We start from the raw sequence: 23,673 nt of genomic DNA on the forward strand, positions 1-23,673 counted from the left end.
AAATTACATAAGATCCATTGCAGGGTTCAGGGTGAAAGAAGTTGATAGTTCCTTCCCCCCACAGATTCTACTGAACCGACTGATTCCACCAGCAGATAGTCTCCTGCTCCATATTACAGATTCGTATCAAATGTAGAGGAGACTTGACCCAAAACCAGAGCAGCAGAGACAATTTAGCAGTAAATGATAACTTTTAATAATAGACTGCAGATAACAAGCCACGAGACGGCCACAAAACAAGAGAGAATATTAATTGAATACAACAAGCAAGAAAGCAAATTTTAGGCTGGGAGAGTGACAGCTAGGAGCAATTGGTTGAGGCCAACTGAGTCCATGAACGAACAAGAGCTGTGGAGGAGAACTGGGGTTAAATAGGCTGCAGGTGATGAGTCTGGAATGAGCAGCAGGTGAATCCAGCTAACAGGGTGGTGACTGGGAGGTGTCTGCATGTGAAATCTGGGATGTGTGAGCAGGAACAAACTTCTACAGTTTCATGTGCCTCCATAGTCAGAAGGATATGTGATTACAGTCAGTTTTTTTCCTGATAATATTTCTAGTTATTACTCAAACACTGAAAAATAGTTTTCCTGGTCAACCCAGCATTTATTGACATCCCAATAGCCCAATTATTGAATGATTTGCTGGCCCATTTGGAAGGGCAATTAAAAGCCAGCCACATTGCTTTTGGTTGGAGTCAGACATAAACCGAACTGGATTATCAATCTGAATTTCTTACACTATTTGTCCCTCCCACAGATGCTGCCCAACTGCATGGCATTTTGAGCATTTTCTGGGTAAGAACAGCAGATTGGCTTTCTGGCAGTCACCCATTAGTGATTTGATGAGTATTTAACCCCTGTCAGGGAATTCCATAGACACCATGACTGTAATTTTGTTTCTCTTCGAAATTGCTTAGTTACCTGTTTAATTTAATTCCTTTAAAAATACTGAACTATTGAATGCAATCATGTCACCAAATAGAAATTAATAATAGCCAATTGTAGAGAAGGTTCTGACTGACCTTTCTCAGAGTAGTTTTTGAGCAGCTATCAAGTCACCAGGATAAAAGACATAGTGCTTGGTTGACTGATCATAATTTTATGAAGACTTACGTTCCTATGCTCAGCCCCATCTAGACCTCAGTTAATTAATGATGCAAGAAATGCCATCATTTAGCCAAGTGACAATAGTCCTGTGAAAACAAACACAAAATGGTAACTCCAACTCAGGAGGACATAAAGATGGAGACACTTTCAAAGATTCTTCATCTTAAGTTCACAATATTTATTGCTCATTTATTGTTATTAATTATTTTTTCTCAGCTCAAGCTGGAAAAAACTTGAGGTACAGGCATAGCCAAGCACACTCATTTGTCAATTGCTAGGAACTTTCAGACCATTCTAGTGATGTTTAGTATTGTGGTTTTTTGAAGATTTACATAGATATTACATTGTAGCCCTAATTGTTTAATGTTATTGTGTAGTGCCTTAGGGGTGATACTAGTTGTAGATATTATTATCAGGACAATGTATACCTTGTTCATGTTCCAAAGTCTTTCAATTTCCTCTTTTAATTAAGCATTCTGGTGTTTCTCACTTATTGATGTCCGTATGTGTGTTTGGAATGGCTATATCTATTAAGTAAGCTGCCCTTGCTGGTTTATCCAGTATTATTATATCCGTCTGGTTATTATGGATTGTCCTCTCTGTAATAACTAATCTGTCATAATATAATTTATGACATTCTGACTCTAAAACTGTATCAGGAGATTATTATTTTTATTTGTTATTTATTTTTACAGAGAACTCTCGTAATTTTATGTATTGCACTGTACTGCTGCTTTAAAAAAAAAAGCAAATTTCATGACATATACAGTATGACTGATGATAAACCTGATCCTGATATGGGTCACAGTAGTAGATGGAGAGTGGGAGTGGGGCAGGGAGCAGGAAGCACCAGAGAGATGTTCTGTAATGATCAATAAACCAACTCTTTGGAATCAAATGAGCTTGCCTGGTGTCTCAGGGCTGGGTGTACCAAGCCCCCCCCCTTTGGCATTCCCAGTCCTGAGGCACCAGGCAAGTTCATTTGATTGTCCTGAATCCTAGCACAGTGCTCCACCCACACCATTCATGACATCTTTTGCTCCCAACAGATTTACAAACTTGCCCTCCACTTCATGCAGGCAAGTGTAGTACTATGCAAAAGCCTTAAGCACCCTAGCTATCTGGTTTTTGTGGCTTTTGCCAGTACTATATTTGCATAGTTTATTGCCTTTCATATTCTGGTTGTTCGTCCATTTTGTTGGTGCAGTCTTTCATTGATTCTGTTGTGGTTCTTTCTACCCACTGTCAATGTCCACAAGAAAATGAAGCTCAGGGTTGTATATGGTGACATACCGGTATATATACTTTGATATTAAATTTACTTTGAACTTTTGAACTTTGATATAGGTCAGTCACAGGCAGATCCATGTAAATGACTTGGCAATCTGCTGTTCTTGTCAAGAAAATGCTTGAAATTGGACAGGCATTTGGAATTGAGGTGGAAGTGTGAAGACGTTCAGCAATGGGTGAAAATGCAGCAGATAGTTGGAGGTTTGGAATGAGTGATAAGGATGTGATGGATATGCGGTGGCTGGTGGCTATGTGGATCTGGGTGGAAATATGTCGGCAAGGGGATAACTCGATGTGGATATTGAGAATGAATGGAATAGAGGTGTGAAGGAAAGCTTGTGTTCTGGAGATGAGATGTGGATATTGAATGGAGAAGAAGAGGTGGAATAGATGGGTAGTAGGAATGACATATTTGTTGGGATGAGGAATGTATTTCCTCTAATATCTTTTACAGGTAGCAAAAGTGTGTTTTGAGAAATCCCATGCATCCTGTTGAAATTGGTACCCACTTTATTTGTTCAAAGTGATTAGTCCCAATCTGTTATTTGAAATGGAACAAAACAATTAGAATTAAATTCTGCAAAGCAGTGTGAAGGTTGCTTTTGCATTTGGGAAATTAAAAGACACTTAAAACTTCCAAACATCCTGCCCTTCTTGACAACAAGTAGACGAGGCTGGAAGCAAATATTGTAAGAGAACATTGTGTATCAGACAGTTGGGCCATACATTTATACCTGAGATTCCCAGCACAGCAGGTTTCTGATTGCATTAGGGCCATTGGAAAGTGGAAAGGGAATGAGAATCGCAGGGGGCGATGACCTCAGGCAAGACCTCAGCATGCCACAGATGCAGCCATTCAAGAAATGTTGATTATTCCCTGCTTCATAAAAATTACAAGATTTTATTATTATACAATTTTAATATTGAAGAGACTAAGAGAAAATGGAATAAGCAGCATAAAAAGGCAACATTTTATAATTTACGGAGCAAATAAAGTAGCCAGAAGTGCAGCATTATTCAATCCACTGATGCAATTGGTATTTTCATTGCCCTCAACATTAAAAATGATCACATGCACAGATGACATACCATAGATCTGTCACAGCAAAAGTCTGCAATTATCATTAATTGTTTCCATCCATGTGCTAATGTCCATCAGATGTTAATGTGTGTGGAGTTTTAAAGGAATGCAATTTTTAACCCTTAGCTGACACTCTTCATAGGTGGTCATTGCCAAGTGGATATTGGTAATGTTACGGAACAGTCCCTTTAATCTGCTGCCTCTTCCTCTTACCGTGACCCTCCACCAAGTTCATAGCTCCTTCCATAGGTGGACATATTGTCTTAGTTTAGTCAGAGAATGATAATAAGAGGCAAGTTATTTCATGATGATGGCACCAGTCAGAATGACTTGAAGGACTGGGACATGAACACTACCTTCGTGTTGCTGATAATCCATGAGGAATTCTATTGACTCTGCCTCTGAAGAGAGATGTTCTGCGGGTCACAATTTTTTACCTCTCAGGTTTCCCTTTTCTTTACACATCTCCTGGGTGTTCCCAACACTTCTACTAAAGAAAATCTAACTGAGCCTAATGCTAAATTTCTGACTCTGAGATGATGATCTAAGTTCCAGGAAGTTTTACATGTACTCAAGATCTATCCAGGCCCAGCATATCAATGCAGTTACAAAGCAGGCACAACCTGGCTATACTTCATCAGGAATTCAAGGAGAATTGGTATGTCACCAAAGACACTCGCTAAATTTTACAGATATTCTATGGAGAGCATTCGAACTGGCCGCATCACCAGCTGATAAGGAAGGGCCACTGCACAGCTTCGAGAAAAGCTGCAGTAAGTTGTAAACTCAGCCAGCTGCATCCTAGGCACTAGCCTCCCCATCACCCAGAACATCCCCTCTTCTCATTGCCACCATCAGGGAGGAGGTACAGGAGCCTAAAGGCACACACTCAATGATTCAGGAACAGCTTCTCCCCCTTTGCCATCAGATACCTGAATGGACACTGAACCCATGAACACTACCTCACTACTTTATTTTATTTCTGTTTTTTGCACAATTTATTTCGTTTAACTTTTATAATATATATACTTACTGTAATTTACTGTTTCAATTTATTGTATTTTTATTATCATGCATTGCAATGTACTGCTGCTGCAGAATGACAAATTTCACGACATGCGCTGCTGATAATAAAGCTGACTGGCATTCTGGTTCTGATTCAGGATGATTTAATGTTATTTCCAATACACAAGTGTAAAGGAGAACAAACTAATTGTTAATTGATGAAGATCCAAAGAACATTTATTATCAAATGATGTTAAATTATACAAGTATGAGATTTGTTTGATTACAGACGGCTGCAAAGCAAGAGACCCGAAAGAACCCAATTATTTAAAAAAATGACCAGCCCCCATGTGCACAGAAAAAGAGGGAAAAAAAACAACAGATCATGCAAACAATAGAAGCAAGCAACAACAACAGCAGCATTCCAAACCAAACTGAGTCCTTAGGTCCAAATCCCTGAAGCAGCCTGGAGTAGGCCCAAAGCCTCAGTATTCAGTTCATCATATTAGTGGGGCAAATCGCCACAAAGTTCGCAGACACAAAGCACAGCAGCTGGGGCAGTCTCACAGCCTTAGCAGCACAGAGAGAGGTGTCCCCAGTCTATCTGGGCCTGCGTTTCAATTACGTTGCCCACTTACAATAAAACATAAGGATGAGTTGTCATTTGCTTGGTATCAACTGGGCAAAGGTGAGCACAATGTGATGGCCAGTATTGGGTATTAAAGGGAAGTTATTTCATAATGACGGTGCAGAGATCAATTTACTGAAGGAATAACCCACAGATCCAAGTTCAAATTCCAAGGTGACTGTGGAATTTAATTTCTATTTATTGCGGAATTTTAGAATAATTGCTATGGAACTTTTGTTTTTACAAGTGTAAAAAGTAATCTGGCTCACTAACAGCCTTGAAGGGAGGAGATCTGCCATTCTTGCCTGGTTCGTATGTGCTCGCAGGCCAACGGCAGTTATTGTTATGTTCGTCTTCATGCCTTGTGGCACATGGCGTGGCAACCTTGCCGTTTCTTTACCACTTGTTTTTCGCAAGGCTCGACGCTCAACCCAGCACTGATGGAAAGTGTGCAAAGAGCTGGAACCATTCACCTTGAAGTCCGTTCTTGACCCATTGGCCAATTGATTCTTTGTTTAGAGACACATCACAGTAACAAGCCTTTCCAGCCAAATAATCCTATGCTGCCCAATTAACCTACTAACCCACGTATCTTTGGAAAGTGGGTGGAAACTGGAGCAAGCAGAGGAAACACACATAGTGATTGGGAGAGCATACAAACTCCTTACAGACAGCTGCAAGAATTGAACCCTAGTCACTGGCACAGTAAAATAAAACACTGACAAATACATTACCATGCCATCCCCATTAGTCATGCCCCATTTTAGTTAGTGAGTCAGAGTTATATAGCGATGAAGCTAATTCCATTTGACTACACTTGGATCACAGTCTTAGCAACCTCTCCCATTCATGTACCCGTCCAAATATCTTTTCTAAATATTTCTCAAAGGACAATGAATCGTTTGATCTGAAGTTTGCCAAGTATCATTGGATATCTGAAAGATTTCTTAGCTTCCATAATGTCAAAACAGAAGCTCACAGAAAATCTTCACTATGTACTTTGATGACTATGGCTGAACAGTCAAGTGAATTTTGGCGGACATAGAGAGCCAAAATGATCATGATATACTGGAGACACTATCTATATGTAGAGAATTAGTTTCAAACGATGTTTCTAACTCTCAAATTGAAAATGATCTTGCCTAACCCAGAGTTACCCAGGACGGATGATGGAAGCAACTCCATTGTGACGACTTCGCTGAATTTTGCAGAAGGAATTTCTCAAGAATGTGTGCACGGCTCCATATCATCCAGTCTCAAATGGATAGGCAGAATAGTTGGCTTGGGCTCTGAATGGTGGACTGAAAAAGAGGTGAAGAGGAGGAACTGAGACAAAGTTGTAGTTTGCTTGTGTCACAGACAGGGTACACTGGCCTTAGTCCACAAAGCACACACCTGCAGAGTTACTGATGGGGAAAATGATTCAGCATCCCCTTTGATTTTGTGACATATAACTCTTTGAAGTTCAATGTAAACATATATTATCAAAGTACACATATGTCACCATGTTAAACCCTGAGATTCATTTTCTTCTGGGCACACTCATTGAAAATCTATAGAATAATAACCATGACACTAATGGACCAAACACGAGGAAATCTGGAGACGCTGGAAATTCAAACAACACACACAAAATGCACCTCTGGTTTTCTTCTCCTGAGGTCAGTAACCAGCGCCTTGGTCTTGCTGACATTGAGTTAGGGGTTGTTGTTGTGGCACCATTCAGAAAGATTTTCAATCTGCCTCCAAAATGCTGATTCATCATCTCCTTTGATCTGGCCAAAAAAACAGAAAACAAATGAACCAGAAGGAAAGACATCACCCTAAAGTTCATGAGCACCATATTGAAGCAGTTGGACTTGTACTGCATTTGACCGAAGGGACACATGGGAAATCTTGTTATTGGGCAGCATGATTGATTATGCTGCACCTATCTTGTCTGTGATTTGCCTGGATGCTAGATATGTGTTCAAATATCATCGAAATCACCTGTGACCTTCAGCAGATGCTGGGATCTGGAGCAACAACCAGTCACCTGGAGGAACTCTGTTGTAGTGTAGTTTCTTAGAGCCATAGAAAACTGCAGCACAGAAATAGGCCTCTTGGCCCATCCAGTTCTTGCCAAGCCAGTTAATCAGCCTGGTCCCATTCATCTGCACCAGGCCCATAGCCCTCCATACCCATCCCATCCATATACCTATCCAAATTTCTCTTGTACATAAAAACCACTTCCACTGGTTTTCTACACTCTTACCACCCTCTGAGTGAAGAAATTTCCCTTCATTTTCCCATTAAACATTTCACCCTTCACCCACGACTTTAATAGTGGTCTCACCCAGCCTCAGTGGAAAACGCTTGGTTTACCCTATCTATACCCCTAATATTTTATGTACCTCTAATCCCTAGAATGTAGAAGATTGAAGAGAGATGTGATAAAGTTCTAACTTATTAAACTTTTCCTGATAACTCAGGTCCTCCAGTCCTGGCAACATCCTTGTAAATGCTGTCTGCACTCTTTCCATCATATTTACATCTTTTCTGCAGGCAGGTGACCAAAACTGCTCACAATACTGCAAATTAGGCCTCACTAACATCTTATACAACTTCAGCAAAACACCCCAACTCCTGTATTCAATACTTCGATCTATGAAATCCAATGTGCCAAAAGCTTTCTTAACGACCCTTAATGACCCTGTCTTGGGAGGAAAGGAACTGCCAATGCTTCAGGTCCAGACCTAATGCAGGGTTTTGACTTGAAATGTTGAAAGTTCTTCTCCCTCAAACAGATGCTGCTTGGCCCGTGAGTTCCTCCAGCTGATTGTTTGCTGCATGACATTGTGCATGAGCTCAAACAAATTAGTATGCATTGCAAAGAGCCAAAACCAGGAAGATCTTTATCGATTTGTATATGTTAATACTTTAAGCTGAAACAGAGATGGCTATCTTCCTCATTAGCATGGTGGTGTCATTAGCAAGGAAAATGTGTTGTACCATTTCTACATATTCAATCCATGATCCAAGTGTGAGATTAGCTTTGTACATTGAAACATCAAAACATGGAGTGAAATGCATCACTTGTATCAACTTCCAGCCCAGTCTGAGGATTATGCTGGGGGCAGCCCACAAGTGTTACCATGGACAAAACTTACTAACCCCAAAATCTTTGGAAAATGGGAGGAAGCCAGATCACCTTGAGGAAACCCACACAGTCACGGGGAGAATGGACATCTGCAAGGGTTCCCTAATAATTGAATTCCTATTAAATTATTCCTTTTATATAAGTGTACTATTAAAGGAAAGTAAGTTACTAATTGTGTTCATCTTCACTTGACAGGACCACACTGATTCAAGAGGTTAAATCAATGGAATTCAACACTGTTTCAGTAAAACCATATTGCTATAAATCTCTATGCAAAACAAAGTCCAAAACTTTGAAGAGGAAGGTTACAATTACTTTTGAAAATATCCTTGTGTCCAGATACCTTAATGGCGTCATTCAATGGATAATTGTATCAGGTAGAAATAATTAAAAGTTCAAAGTTCTAAGTAAATTTTATTATCAAAGTATACATGTCACCACATATAACCCTGAGATTTCTTTTCTTGAGGGCACACTAACAACTCTATGGAATAGTAATTGTAACAGAATCAGTGGAAGACAGTCCAACTAGGATCTTCAACCAGAGTGCAGAAGACAACAAATTGTGCAACTGCAAGGTAAGTGAATAACAATAAATAATGTAAACATGAGATGGAGAGTCCTTGGAAGTTCAGTACATTGGTTGTGGGAACAGTTCCGGGATGGAGCAAGTGAAATTGAGTGAAGTTATCCCCTTTGGTTTAAAAGCCTGATGGTCGAGGCAAGTGAGTCATCATTGAGACCATGTAAGGATAAGAAGCAGCCTACTTTATGTTTCCCATTGTGAACTAAACAATAGAATTAAAGAATTGGTTACTCATATGGTCCTACAACCTAAAATAATGACAAAAGGAAGACAGGACTGATGTGGATCCTCAGGGAACATGCTCACCATAGAGCTTCAGTTAAGATATTCCTTTTTTTTTCTTATCCTTTTGGAATTAATGTTCAGTAACTTGAATTACTTGGGGATTTATTGCAACATATGCTCCTTCTGAATAGGCATGTTGTGAAACTTACCTCCAATCTTCCTAGATCATATTCCCCAAGGCAATCAATACTACAGGAATATCAAACTTTAGCCTTTATGACTTTAGTTGTTGCTTTCCAGGTTGGCTTGAGGCATAGAGATTAAATTTAAATCTGTATTCCCACACATATTTGATCAAATTGTTGATATTATCAGGTGTTGATAGTTTGGCTCATGGCTTATCTAGCAATGAAGCCAAAAACTAAAAAAAAAAGAGAAACGCTGGAAATACACAGTAGGTCAGGTAGCGTCTATGGAGAGAGAAGAAGAGTTACTGTTAAAAGTCCATAACCTTCAGCGGGACCAATGAACCAAAAAGCAGATTTTCTAAATTGTCCTGATGTGTAAAATTTAAGTAGCTTATGAGAAAGAGTTAAATTGCTCAACAGAGGCAGATGCAGGAGGTGAATGAGAAGTCAAATAAAAATAATAATACTCAATAGAATCATAGATCCAATGCTAAGGATTATTAGTATAATAATGGAAACAGAAATATTGAAAACCAGACCATAAGACCATAAAATATAGGAGCATAATTAGGCCATTTGGCCCTTTGAATCTCCTCTGCCATTTCATCATGGCTGATCCATTTCCCTCTCAGCCTCAGTCTCCTGCCTTCTCCCTGTATCCCTTCATGCCCTGACCAATCAGGAATCTATTGACCCCTGCTTTAAATATACATACAGACATGGCCTCCACAGCTCCCTGTGGCAAAGAGTTCCATAGGTTCACCAGTCTCTGGATTAAAAAAAATACCTTTTCATCTCCATTCTAAATGGATGCCCCTCTATTATGAGGCTGTGTCCTCTGGTCTTAGACTCTCCCGCCATAGGAAACATCCTCTCTACATCCACTCTAACAAGGACTTTCGGCATTTGTTAGGCTTCCACTAGGCCACCCCTCATTCTTCTAAATTCCAGTGAATATGGGCTCAGGGCTATCAAATGCTCTTCATATGACAAGCCATTTAATCCTAGAATCATTTTTGTGAGCCCCCTTTGAACCCTCTCCAGTTTCAGCACATCCTAAGATAAGGTGCCCAAACCTGCTCACAATACTCAAAGTGAGGCCTCATTAGTGCTTTATAAAGTCTCAACTTTACATCCTCACTTCTATTCTAGCCCTCTTGATATGAATGCTAACATTGAATTTACCTTTCTCGCCACAGTCTCCACCTGCAAATTAACCTTTAGGAAATCCTGCAATAGGACTCCCAAGTCCCTTTGCACCTCAGTTTTTCTAAGGGAAAGGAGAGAAATAATGTATTAAATTATTTTTAAATAGCGCAAGGAAAGGACAGGATGATTAGGGTGAATATGTAGAAGGTTCACAGAACCAGCACAGGTAGACTCCATGGAATATCCTCCAATATTACAATAAAATGTGGGGGACAGGGGGATAGAATAAATAAGGAATGTGCAAGGAAGCAGTCTGGAAATGGAGAAGCACATATGTTGGCACAAGGATCGAGGACACCACAGAATGTTCCCCAACAACCCTGCAATTTGGGTGGCCATGGCTTTCTTTGAAGTAATCATTACTACAGTTCTAAAGCTACAGTTGTTATGGGTGGCCATTTTGAAAACAGAAAACCACAAAATTCTTTGGCTCTCTGGAGTTTGCTGTTTTCCAGCCCATAGTCATCTCTCAGCAGGGAGCCTTGTTAATTTATCGAGGTCCTCCTAGATCTGAGCAGCTGCAACAATGTGAAAGCATTACATATTCACTCATTCCTGCAGAACTCATGAATAATGTCTGCTCTAAAATAATGATTTTATTTTTACTCTAGCAGTGTAGCAACTACAGTGGGAGCTTTGAGTCCTCTGTAATAAGGCCTGATATAACAATTCTTTACATAGTCCAACTCTGGCTGTAAGCATTGTTTTCCCATAATAATGTAGAGTATGTGGCTGGACCTGTATTTGGAAGGGTTGTGGGTGAGAGTTGTTAGTGGGGCCATGATGGAATCCCTAGCATCAGATAATCAGTGAGTTAGTCTGACAATGGACATTGTATGACTCATCATTATCCACATTATGTGCTATGTCGTATCATGTGGGCGATCATGGTCTTTCCATGACCATGACTGTTCTTGGCAAATTTTTCTACAGCCATTATCAATACTCTTCAGAGATTATCTGCCTGGTGTCAGTGGTCACATAACCAGGACTTGAGATATATATCAGCTGCTCGTAAGACCACCACCATCACTTACTCCCTTGGCTTCACGTGATGCTGATCAGGGGCTAAGCAGGTGCTACACCTTGCCCAAGGGTGACCTGCAGGCTAGTGGAGGGAAGGAGCATCTTCCACCTTCTTCAGTTGTGACGTATCTCCGCCCCACCATCCACATTGTATGAAATGACATTAATTAGAAAGATATAATACAAGACCTACTGTACCAATTATCCTTGCATAAAGTCCAGTCAAACTCCAAAGGTAAAAACTGCAGGCCATTCTGGGAAGAAATATGTAAGTGTTAAATCCTAAAAACAGCTGTTTATACTTTGAACTTAGAGGCATATTTTGCCACTTCTTATGTAAGGAAGATAAACACATCTTCTCCCTGTCCACACTTCAATGACCATTACCATCATATAATCTCTGAAACCCACACACTTGCATTTCTCTCTGACAAAATTTCAATCTAACCTCTACCATGATTAATTGAAAATCCGATGCTTCATGGAGTCAAGTCCACAGACCCCTACTTTGTACCCTGTGTGCACATGACTGAATGGCCAGATTCTAATTCCATCTGCAAGTTTGCAGATGATATCACTGCGGTGTGACATATCCCAAATAACAATGAGTCAGATGGAGATAGGGAGCTTAGTGTTACAGTATAGTGTCATGAAAACAACCTTTCTTTCAATATCAACAAAAGAGCTGGCCATTGACTTCAGAGAGGGGATGGTGCACATGGTGACCTGTCTATGTCAACAGGCTGAGAGGGTTGAAAGCTTCAAGTTCCTAGATGTGAACATCACCAATAGTCTGTCCTGGTCCTACCACATTGATGCCATCACCAAGAAAGTGCATCAACACCTCTACATCCTCAGTAGCTAAAGAAATTTGGTAAGTCCCTATTGACCATCATCAACTTTTAACTAGAGAAAGCATTCTGTCTGTTCTTTATGTGACCACAAGAAACAGCGGAGAGCTCTGGACACAGTTCCTCCTATCACAGGAACCAGCCTCCCTTCCACGGGATCTATCTATACTTCTCGCTGCCGCAGTAAAGCAGGTAGCATAATCAAGCATCCCACCCATCCCAGATATTCTCTCTTCTCCCCACTCCCATCAGGCAGAAAATACAAACACTTGGAAGCAAGTACCATCAGACTCAAGGACAGCTTTCATCCAAATGTTATCAGGCTCTTGAATGGGCCTCCTGTACAGTAAAATGAACACTTGGCCTCACAATCGAACTGGTTATGATCTGAAACTTTGTCATTTATCTGTACTGTACCTTTGTAGTAGCTAGTACATTTTATTCTACCTTGTTATTGTCTCACCCTATTCTAACGCAATGCACTGTGTAATGATTTTATGTGTGCGAACAGTATGCAAGACAAGGTTTTCACTGTATTTTTGTACATGTGACAAAACTATACCAATACTAGTTTAAAACCAGACTGAGACATTGTCCAGGGCAAGAGTAGTAAAATCTCAGGAAATCTTCCTGTGTCCTTTAGCAGGTTTGTCTTGAGTGCCCAGATCCAGTTTGGTCTCTGGGGCCCAGACAAAGACAGGTCCTAGTACCCAGGCTTGGAATGGTTCCTGTTGCCCAGACCCTCCCTGGTTCCAAGTCACCAGGTATAAATTATTCCCTGTTTTTCAGATTTGTTTGTTTCCTGGCTCCCAGGTTCAAGAGCTAGGACCCAGGCTTGGTATTGGGCAGGACCCAGGGTGATATCAGATGGACCCTGAGCAATGGCAGACAGCAAGCAAGTCAATTTCATAGCTTAAACCTTCGCTGCAAGTTCCTTTGTATTTGGTTTGTCATCAGGTCAGACTGTGTGACACCATTACTAGTTACTCCATTTTTAAATTACAATTTATTTTATTTAGAGATACAGTGCGGAACAGACCCTCCCCATCCACCAAGTGGCACCTCCCCGCAACCCACTAAATTAAATCAAGCCTAATCACAGGACGATTTACAATGATAAATCAACCTACTAACCAGTACATCTTTGGACTGTGAGAGGAAACCTGAGCACCAGGAGGAAACCGACATGCACATGGGAAGAAAGTACAAATTTGCTTACGGAACTGAACTCCAACATCCAATGTCCCAAACTATAATAGCATTGCACTAATCTCTATGTTACTGTGGCCCCACTCAAGATTTCCATCCGAGCCCTTCCCTCCCATTACCAACTGATGGTTTTACAGGAAAATTAGCACCTCCTACCAACGCAATTCAAGATTGACAACTTACCTTCTAAGATTGATATTCCACTACAATGCAAGTCATTGAATACATCGAGGTTGGTAAGCCCCCAGGGACAAATCGGATTGCTAGGTTGCTATGGGAAGCAATGGAGGAGATAGCTGGAGGGTTGATGTAGAATTTGGCATCCTCATAAACCACAGGATCTCAAGGATATCCTTTTATCTGGGAATCACAACAGGGATAAATTTGATAATGACAGGCCAGTGAGCCTTATACAAGTGGTAAGGAAATTATTAGAGAAAATCCCAAGCATTCATGTATATTTTGAAGGGGAGAGACTGAGCATGACTTTGTGTGGTGGACCTCCTGACCCAGTAATAAGAATAAGTATAAGATTTATATGGTATATGTTATGAAATTTATTGTCTAGTGGCAGCAGTACATTCCAATATGTAATAATACTGTGAAATATATAAATTACATGAAATAATTAGTGAAAAAAGAGAGCAAAAAGAAAAAAAAATACAGTATAGTGAGGTAGTGTACATGGGTTCATTGTCCATTCAATGTCAGAGTGGAAAAAACTGCACTGAGTGTGTGTCTTCTGGCTCTTGGATCCCCTCCTTGATGGGATCAATGAGAAGAGGGAATGTTCTAAGTGATGGGGATCTGTAATGGTGGATGCCACTTTCTGATGCAATATCCTGGATGCTGGGGAGGCTAGTGCCCATGGTGGAGGGGACTGAGTTTGCAACTTTCTGCAGCTACTTCCGATCCTTTCTCCACCATACCGGGTGGTGATGCAGCTAGTTAAAATGCTCCCCATGGTACATCTGTAGAAATTAGTGAGAGTCTTCAGTGACATACCAAGTCTCCTCAAACCCCGAATGAAATATAGGCTAATTTGAGGAGATAACAAAAAAATAAAAAATAATTGAAGGCAGGATGATAGACATTATCTATGTGGACTTTAGTAAAGGCATTAATAAAGGTCAGTCATAGTAGGCTGGTCCAGAAGATTAATCAAATCAAAATTGTAATTTCTTTACTGCCAGTATGTTCAAAGTTCAAAATTCAAAGAAAATTTTATTATCAAAGTACATGTATGTCACCATATACAAGTCTGAGTTTCATTTTCTTGCTGGCATACTCAATTCAATATAGAATAATAGCCACAATAGAATCAACGAAAGACCACACCAACTTGGGTATTCAAGCAGTGTACAAGAGGCAACAACCTGTGCAGAGGCAAAAGAAATAATGGTAATAAATAAATAAGTGATAAATATCAAAAACATGAGATGAAGAGTCCTTGAAAGTGAGACCATAGGTTGTGGGAACAGTTCAGTGAAGGGGCAAGTTGAGTAAAGTTATCCCATTTGGTTCAAGAGCCTGATGGTTGAGGTGTAACTGTTTCTGAGCTTGATTATATTTTGGTGCCAAGCATAAAACAAAGGACAATACCATAACAGACAACACAATAGCAGCCAACAACTTACAAGACAATAGTGGTGCATGTTATCCAAAATGAGCTTGGTGGTAGAACGTAGGGTCATTGTGGGAGGTTGTTTCTTTGACTGGAAGTCAATGTTCAGCAATGTACCACAGGCACCTTGTTATTTGTTCTATATATTAATGACTTAGGTGTAAATATAGGAGGTATGTTCAGGTGACATTAATGTTGGTGGTATTGTGGATAGTATGAAAGGCTGTCTAGAACTATTGAGCCATAAGACATTATTGAGGATCCCTATCTCCCATCCTACAATAGAATAGAATAGAACTTCATTGTCAATGCTCAAGACAATGAAATTGCTGTCCAGTCCATGCAAAACAGGTATTAACAATGCATGCATTACGACTTAATTTAAAAAAAACACTCCCAAATTTACATGCAGTAAGTAACTTTAAAAATCCAGAATACTCAAAGACCATTGGCAAGCTCAGGTGTAGTATTATTCAGCTACACAACAGCCCTCAGGAAGAAGCTGTTTTACAGGCTTACTCTCATGGCTAAGATGTTTCTTTATCTTCTGCCAGATGGCAGGTGATTGAACAGACAGTGTCTGGGAAGGGATGGGTCTTTAATGATGTAACAAGCATGCCATAGGCATCGAGTGTTGTATAGATTGTCTCCAGGTCCAGTAGTTGAAAATATAATCCCATCTACCCACTCCCATCAGGAAGGAGGTACAGGAGCATGAGGACTAGAACAGCCAGACTGGGGAACAGCTTCTTACCCCAGGCTCTAAGGTGAATGAAGTAGGTTAGATATAGAAATTGGTAAATTGCTAAGGAATGATGATGACCATTATTTCCTTAAAAGTGGCAACACAGAGAGATATGGTGGTGAAGAAGACGTATTTGCCTTCGTTGGTTGAGACATAGAATATAAAAGTTGGTATATTATGTTACAAAACTTTGTTTAGACCACACTTGGAGTATATTTATTTATTTATTTAGAGATACAGCATGGGACAGGCCCTTCCGACCCAAAGTGTCACACTGCCCAGCAACCACCTAATCGCAAGACAATTTACAATGACTGAATGGGGGGAAGCTTATTATAGAGGTCACGTGCTATATGTCTAATCACTCATTCATTCCTCAGGGAAGGTCTGAGACAAGAGCCAATGACTGCCCTAGCAGGGTGTCACTTGATGAGGGTCAAGAATTTACAATTTACTGCTTTAGGACCTTGAAATATTGTTGAGAACCCCTACCACCCATCCCACAATCTCTTTGATTAGAATGGAATAGAACTTCATTGTCATTGCTCAAGACAATAAGATTGTGATGCTACTGCAACCGGTAGGTCTTTGAACTATGAGAGGAAATCGGAGCACCCGGAGGAAACCCATGTGTTCACAGGAAGCACGTGCAAACTCCTTACATGTGGTGCCTGAATTGAACTCTGAACTATAAATCAGAGAGGTATTTTGCTAAGTCTCCCCTCTCGCTGTGAAACAGGGACACCTTTTTTCCCCTTAATAAGGGGAGAGAGAGAGAGCCTGTGGTATGTCGAATTACCAGGTGAACAAGTAGTCTTTGGGGTACTGCAAGTCTGTGTCTTTATTGATGCTTTGCTACATGCTTGAGTGCTCGGTGAGTGGTGCTGATGCTTTTTTGCTGGTGGGGGTCATTGCTTTGCTATTGCTTATGCATGGGAGTGGGGGAGTTGAGGGGGGCTTTGGGGTTCTAACATTTAGCTATCATTCATTCTTTGGGGCACTCCTCTGTTTTCATGGATGTGTGCATAGAAAAAGAATTTCTGGATTATAATGTATACATTTCTGTGACATTAAATGTACCTTTGAAACACTGGATCACCCCAAACTAACTATGTGGTGCCAGTTGTGCGCAGTTCTGGTCACCACACAGTAGGAAACGTGGCTGCACCAGAGGGAAGGCAGAGAAGATTAATCAGGATCTTGCTTTGATTGGAGGACCTTAGTTATGAGGAGAGATTAGATAATCTCAGTTTGTTTTCTCTGGAGCTAAGGAGGTTGAGGAGTGACCTGATAGAGGTATGTGAAGTTTTAAGAGAAATAGATAAACCAAAATTGTTTCCTCATAGTTCGTTCATTCTTTTTGTACCATATGTATGACATGAGTGATCATGCCCTCTCCATGACCATGATTGCTCTTGGCAAAGTTTCTACAGAAGTGGTTTGCCATTGCCTTCTTCTGGGTAGTGTCTCACAGCAGAGTTACCAGAAATGGCAGACCATAGGCTTAAGTTATAAAGGAAATTTGAGGGACAAGTATTGCCTGATATTCAGAACGTGCTGCCAGAGCAAGTGGTGGAATCAGGTACAATCAGCTCATTTAAGGATCAATTAGACAGACACTTAAACAGGAAGGCAAGGTTTGGAAGGAGATTGTTCTAGTGTAGGCAACTAGGATTAAGATAGGTGTATAGAAAGGCCATTATGGACATGGTTGGCTGAAAGATCCTTTTCAGTGCTGTGCAACTCTGTAATCCCAAATTAAGTCACTGTGTGGCTGGAGAAGAACATGAAAGTGAAGATATTCTGGTGAATCTGCTTTTTCCTTCTCAGGTTCTTGAGTCTGTAGGGTTGGGAGCAGAAACATAACACAATAATAATCAACTGTTGGAAAACAATGGACAACACTTTTTTTTAAAGTTTTGCTTCCTCAGAAATATATTTTTGTTTATGATAGACCTCTTGAAGCTGAACACAAAAATAATTTCAGACTACTTGTATCACATAAGAAGTTGGAGAAACAAGAAATTAACTTTCATTGAATATAATGCATTTAATTGCATAATGGTGCTGATGCATTGCAATAGTTCAACTAGATAAAAAAGATTTGTTGATGATTTTCATTTGTACTCAGTATCAGAGGGTTCTCGCTTCAGTGTCAGCCAGCATTGATGCATTCCAGTTGCCTTGATACCATCTCTCCAAGATCACAACGTCCTGGTGAAACCTTTCACCATGCTCTTTACGGACATCACCAAAATTTGCAGGGAAGAAGTTTAAATTGCGAATGCCGAAAATGAACCTTCAGTGGCATGTTGCACTTCATATTGTCAACCAGCTGCATACAGTTTGGTGCTCTGTAGTTGCCAAGAAAAATGTTTGGCACAGCTTTGTGGGCCAAAGGGCCTGTATTGTGCTGTAGGTTTTCTAAGTTTCTATGGGTTCCAGTGATATCTATTTATAAAGTTTGTTTAATTGCTCATGAAATGTTTGATCTTGTATTTATGTAGAGAAAAATGCTTCACGTAGAGGATCGCAAATCTTTGGAATTCCCTACCCAAAGAGCTGTAGGCGGAGTTAGTCACTAAGCATACTCAAGGTGGAAATGGATGGATTTTGCAACTCTGAAAGGATTGCTTCCAGGTGGAATGGACAGGAAAATGGATTTGACTTACAGTCTTAGAAAGGCAGGCAGTACAGAATCAAACTGCTCGGCACACCAATTCATGCTGGCCATCGAATAGCCATCTACTGTCCAGCACTCAACCTGCAGCATTATATAGCAATATGGTGGCTCAGTACTCAGCACAACTGAGTAGAGGGTAACATGGTAGCATAGCAGTTTGCACAATCATTTTACAGCAGCAGCGATCACCAATCAGGGGTTGAATCCCAGCACTGTTTGTAAGGAGTTTGTATGTCCTCGCCATGAACATGCGAGTTTCCTCTCGGTGCTTCAGCTTCCGCTTGCATTCCAAAGATATATAGTTAGGGTTCGTGAGGTGTAAAAATGCTGTGTTGGAAACCAGAAACATGGCAACACTTGCAGACTGCTCCCTGCACAATTGTTGGCTCAAAATGACACATTTCACTGTTTTAGATAGATAGATAGATAGATAGATAGATAGATAGATAGATAGATAGATACTTTATTCATCCCCATGGGGAAATTCAACATTATTTCCAATGTCCCATACACTTGTTGTAGCAAAACTAATTACATACAATACTTAACTCAGTAAAAATATGATATGCATCTAAATCACTCTCTCAAAAAGCATTAATAATAGCTTTTAAAAAGTTCTTAAGTAGTTTACTTAAATACATTAAATACAATCAACCCCGGCACTTTAACATATCTTACTCCTGGAGGTTGAATTGTAAAGCCTAATGGCATTGGGGAGTATTGTGACAAATCGTAAACCTCAAAAGACAAGATCCAGGTCAGGTTTATTGTCATATCTCAAGTACGTGTATGCACAGAAAATTTTATTTGCAGCAGCATCACAGGCACATATTTATTGCTTATTTATTCATTATCATTATTTTTCTCTATCTGCACAGTTTATTGTCTTCTGCACTTTGTTCCAACGCTGTAGTTGGGTGGTGTTTCATATATTCTGTTTTAGTTATTATTCTATAAATTTATTTAGTATGCCCACAAGGATATAAATCTCAGGGTTGCATATGGTGAGATATACTGTATGTATGTTGATAATTAAGTTTACTTTGAACTTTGAATGTAGCAGCATTCACAAGAAAAACATAAATTATACACAATTTTACAAGAAAGAACACAATTAAAGACAAAAAAGGGAAACAAAGCTTTGGCATGGCCATTATCTTACTGAGTGCTTGAGATCTAGATAGCCTACTCCTGGTTCCAATTTGTCTTATGTTTTAGCCATTTTATTTCTAAATCATTAAAAACGTACAGACCCCGGAATAGGAGCCCAGCATTCTAGGGACACAAACATTATTGTAAGCTAAAGCAGCAGTTCATTTCTTCAAGTCTGGTAGGAATAAAAACAAGATGCACATTTACTGCAGAATGGTGAGGTTAATGTTAGGGAGATTCAGAACGTCAGCAAATGTTCCAATAAAACTATACAAAATGGACTATACAAAGTATCCTGATTGGTTGTGCATGTGAAAATAAACTTGGTTTGACTTGACTTGACTTGCATCCATGGATTATCAGAAACAGAATCAGAATCAGAATAAATTTTAATATTGTAAGGAGATCTTCAAGTCTGTTAGAGAGTATTGGGCTCCAAAGTTTTTAGAGCACTGAATTGGTTAATTGTTGTTTAGTAAGAGTTATTAATTGTCTGTAGTTTGTGATGCGGTCTCCTCGTGCCTTCTGTTTAAGCTTGTTAAGTTTATTTTGATAGGCTTTGAGGTTCTGTGTTACTTGTGTTATTTAAGTCAATGCCAATAGGTTGTACAAAAAAAGAGCAAAAATAGAAAATATATGGATGTATCTTCTGCAGTTGCTTAAAAAAGAATGTGAGAAGTAAAATGTATGATGGTGGAGCGGGGGAAGATCAATCTGGGTGTCATAATGCAAAAGTGGTCCCTTCAAAATGCTGAGAAATTGGGAGATAAGTTGTTGTGTTATAGAATAAGATTGTTTTGTAAAGACAATCTAATGGTCTCATTGCTGCCATTACTGATATAAATGTTTCATTTAAAAGTTGGCAAATTCCCCCGTTGCTGCAGTATGATTTGTTCTCACTCCTCTGGATCCACAGTCTAGACAACCAGATAGCAATCCAGCAATTAACCATGACAACACCCTATCCCTGAGGCTAGTACAATCTGTACCAGGGCAGGAAGATGAGGCGTCAGCTTCTTCTCAGCATTGTTAATACACTTTAGGTTTCAGATTTCATGTGAGCCAATGTAGTCAAAACCTCATCACTCTGAACATGTGAGGTCTGATGCAAAGTAACTCATCATGTTGGAGTTCATCTCATTGAGGGCCAAGGTTTTCTAATAGCTGTAATGGAGTATCAGTTAGATTCAAGAAAAGAGCCTGAAATATCAAACCTCCTTTTGATGCTTTAAAGCATTAGAGCAATTTAAAACCACAAATGGTGTTAGTTGTGGCAGGTAGGGTACTTTGCTGTCTTACAGTAACTGGACCATTATACCATATAGTGCACAGTGAATCTCTTTCCATGATGCATTTGTGCTTAATCTGACCTCCCCACTCAAACCACAAAGTAACTCCTTGGCTAAGGAGAACATTCTCTCACTGGTGCCCATGGTCATTTTGTAAACCTCAGCCTGCTCTTCTCCAAGGAGAACAAACCCATCTTCACCTGAACATAGCTGAAATGATACATCCCAGGAGTTCTTAGTCAATATCCTTTGCACCCTCTCCAGCACAATCACCTCTTTCCAAGGATATAGAGAACAGAACTACACTCAGCATTCCATCTATACCACTCTGTCTGGCACCAGCATAATTGACGTTGCTTAGATCACATTTCTTCACCATTATGAAGTTTCATCTGAACAGAAACCTCTTGCATGTTTGCATACTTTTATGCATTGAATTGCTGCCATCTGATTGGTTGATTAAATATTTGCATTAATGAACAGGTGTAGCTTGTACCTAATAAAATGACCAGTGGGTCTTGGACCTAGTCTTACTAGTCCAACTTCACTAACCCCACAGCCCTTGATTCCCTTAAAAATCTAAATATCTATCAACTCCGAACTTCAATGTACTCAGTGAGTGAGCTTCCAGCATGGACAGAGAGATGCAAAAAAAACTGCCTTTTCACTTCTTTACTGAATGATCCAATACTTGTATTGGGAACTATCACTCCTGTTTATAGACACGAGGAAACCTCCATACACCTACCATGTCTGGTTCCCTGGTAATATTTTGTTTCTGTGAGATCACCACTCATTCTTCAAAACTTGAGAGAGGATATAAGCCCTTTATGCTAAATCTTTCCTTGAGTGACAAACTCACAATCATGGAATCCAAATACAAGTTAACCACATTCTCCCTGTTGCAATTATTTCCTTCTTTAGGTATGGTGTTGAGATTTGTGTATAATATTGCAGATGGGATCTCACCAGGGCCCTCTATAATTGATACAAGTTTTCTCAATTCTTGTACTCAAATCCATCTGCAATAAAGGCCAATACAACATTTGTCTTCCTCTTTTCTTGCTGTGTGTGATTCAGTGATGTGTGTACAAGGACACCAGGGTCCCTCGGAGCAACAACTTTCAGTCTCTCAACTTTTTAAAAAGTACTCAATCTTTCTATTTCTTTTGTCAAAGTGGAAGACTTCATGACTTTCCACATTATGCTCCATCTGCCATGTTCTCATCCATTATTGGAAACCTGGCTATCTTCCCCGAAAGACCCCCTGAAACCTCCTCACAGACCAGACCAACAGCTATCATTGTATCAATAGCAAACATGGTGGCAGTACTCTTCCTGATTGCTGATCGAGATTGAAAATACTTGATGACATACTACCAGTCACTCTGGCCCCACTAATCATTGTCTCCCAACTCAAAAATGATCTGTGCACTGCTCCGTGGACTGAACCCAATCTGTACCTACATATTACCGTAAGTATCATGTACTTTAATTTAGTCTAATAATCTCATGTGGCACTTCATCAAAAGCCTTCTGAGATCCTAAATACACCACATCAGTTGGTTCCCCTTGTCTATTCTACTGTTTACAACATCTAAAAGCTCAAAGAGATTTATAAAACATGATTTCTCATCCATAATTATGTTACCATATTCTAAGAGTCCTTTTCCCACTTCTTTGATGATATATTCCAGCATTTTTCCAACTGGTACTAAATCTATGGAATTCGTTGCCGTAGGAGACTGTGGAGGTAAAGTCATTTGGTTTATAAGCAGAGGTTGATAGAGTCAGGGCATAAAGGGATATGGGGAGAAGCCAGAAGACTGGGGTTGAGAAGTGAATGGATAAGCCATGATGAACTGACAGAGCATGCACAATGTTGGTAAGTGCAAGGTCATTCAATTTGTAAGGAAAAATGAAAGAGCAGAATATTATTTAAATGGTAAAAATTGCAGCATGCTGCTGTGCAGAGGGACTTGGGAGTGCTTGTGCATGTATCAGAAAAGGTTGGTTTGCAGGTACAGCAGGCTATCTAGAAGGCAAATGGAATGTTGGCCTTCATTGCTAGAGGGATTGAATTTAATAGAATACTGGAGTTCTGCGTGCAGTTCTGGTCTCCTTACTTGAGGAAGGATATACTGGGTTTGGAGGCAGTGCAGAGGAGGTTCACCAGGTTGATTCCAGAGATGAGGGAATTATACTATGTGGAGAGATTGAGTTGCCTGGGACTGTACTCACTGGAATTCCAAAGAATGAGAGGAGATCTTATAGAAACATGTAAAATTATGAAAGGGATAGATAAGAAAGAGGCAGGAAAGTTGTTTCCACTGGTGGGTGAGATTTGAACTAGGGGACATAGCCTCAAGATTCAGGGGAGTAGATTTAAGACGAAGATGAGGAGGAACTGCTTTTCCCAGAGAGTGGTGAATCTGTGGAATTCTCTGCCCAAAGCAGTGGAGGCTATCTTAATAAATATATTTCAGACAAGATTAGATAGATGTTTGCATAGTAGGGGAATTAAAGGTTATGGGAGAAAAGGCAGGTAGGTGGAGATGAGTCCATGGTCAGACCAGCCATGATCTTATTGAATGGTGGAGCGGGCTCAACGGGCCAGATGGCCTAATCCTGCTCCTA

Source organism: Hemitrygon akajei, chromosome 3 (genome assembly GCF_048418815.1).
Source record: "Hemitrygon akajei chromosome 3, sHemAka1.3, whole genome shotgun sequence".
NCBI classification, from domain to species: domain Eukaryota; kingdom Metazoa; phylum Chordata; class Chondrichthyes; order Myliobatiformes; family Dasyatidae; genus Hemitrygon; species Hemitrygon akajei.